The following is a 1,914-nucleotide window of genomic DNA, read 5'->3' on the forward strand; positions in this document are numbered from 1 at the left end:
GTGGGCTGGGGGGAAGGTGGGGGAGCGGGAGGGGGGAGAACAAGGGAATTTGTGGTTGATATGTAAAATTAAATAAAATTGTAAAATAAAATTTAAAAAACCCTCAGAGCCAGATATTGGGGTGAATGCTGAAAGATCAGAGAGACAGAACAAGACACAGCTAACCTCACCTTGACAGCTTCTCAGCCGATCCTGTTTCCTCAAACTGGAAGCCTCTGAGTCCTCACCCAAATGTATCTCAGCTGAACTGCTGCTAAAAGCCTAAAAGCTTTAAAGCCCTAGTTCCTGGTCCTCGTGACTTTTATACCTTTCTGCTTTCTGCCCTCACTTTCTGGGATTAAAGGCATGTGTGCTTCACAAGCAAAGGCGTGAGATCTCCAGTGCTGGGATTAAAGGTGTGTGCCACCACTGCCTGGCTCTGTTCCCAGTGTGGTCTTGAACTCACAGAGGTCCAGGTGGATCTCTGCCTCCTGAATGACAAAGTTAAGGGTATGTGCCATCACTGTCTGGCCTCTATGTCTAATTTAGTGGCTGGCTGTCTCTGATCCCCAGTTAAGTTTATTAGGGTGCACAATATATTGGGGGATACAATGTATCACCACCACACACAGGAGATACAGGGCAAGGAAGGCTGCAGCTAGTGTTCTGTTGCAGTGCTAGGGACTGAGACGGGTGGGGGGGTGGGGGTGGGGGGGTTGGGTTTGAGGGGGAGGGAACAGTGAGGATCTTCAGTTAGCCTCCCTGTTTCCCTGTTCTGCTCAGCTGGTGTGTTCCCAGTGAAAGCCTGCTGGTGTTGGAGGCTGGGATGCTGGGATAGGTTGGGGGAAGGTAGGTTGGGGAGAAGATCTTTGTGCTCTGTTGGGGATGGGGCCAGAGAAGGAAGGGAGACTGCAGCAGGTTGTCTCCTACAGAGTTGGAGTCTTCTTCCCTCTTCTGGCCTCCAAGGGCGCCAGTGGTACACAGACATACATGCGGCAATCGGCTTATACACACAGAAAATAAAATGATTAATATGTATGTATATCCCTGATAATTAAAAATTAACAAATCGGGGGAGAGGGGGAAAAATTAACAAATGAACCCATTAACTGTGTTAACCAGCTACAGCCACCCAGAGATGCCAGTGCTCTGTCATCAGTTCAGAGACGTTTCATGTCACTTCATGGCATCCAGGGATGTGACCCCCAGTCATGTGTAATGTAGAAAGTGTATTCTGGTGGGGGTGTCAGCTTTGTAACCTCTTCAGATTTTCTCTACTTCAATAACTAGGAAACGGTGTCAGGAACACCCATCCTGCCTTCTGTGGAATTGTTCCAATGTCCCCAGGAAAATCTCCCATCCTGTAAACTTCACTTTCCCAGTTTAATAAGTGCCTAATATTTACTAGAATGGTAAAACAAGTTATTTCATGATGATAACTTGCTGTGTTGACACAGACCATCAAAAATATGAAATACCCACTCATAAAATTTAGTTTTTTCCTTTATGACACATAACACTTAAAAGCTCTTTAGATATTAATTTAATACGTGAACTTAACTTTCACTGTATTACTTGGTGTATGTGGTATGTGTGGTGTGTGGTGTGTGTGTGTGTGTGTGTGTGTGTGTGTGTGTGTGTCTCAGCCTCCCATATAGCTGTGAGTACAATCATGCACACCTTGCCTAATGTTTTGCTAGCTGTTTTTTAAAAAGGAGAAATGAGATGAATACATTTGTTTGATATCTCTATTTCTAATGCAGGAATATCTTTAGTAAGCTACAAATAAAGATACATTTAGAGGCATAGCTACTATTGGGAACAGAAAATGTTTGTCCAAATTTTAAACATTCATGATGCATGACTGGGATCAAGTCCCGTCTTTGGGGGGAATTTTCATCTGAGACTCCCGTTATGTAACAGACTGGTTTTGTA

Source organism: Peromyscus eremicus, chromosome 13 (assembly GCF_949786415.1).
Source record: "Peromyscus eremicus chromosome 13, PerEre_H2_v1, whole genome shotgun sequence".
Lineage (NCBI taxonomy): Eukaryota > Metazoa > Chordata > Mammalia > Rodentia > Cricetidae > Peromyscus > Peromyscus eremicus.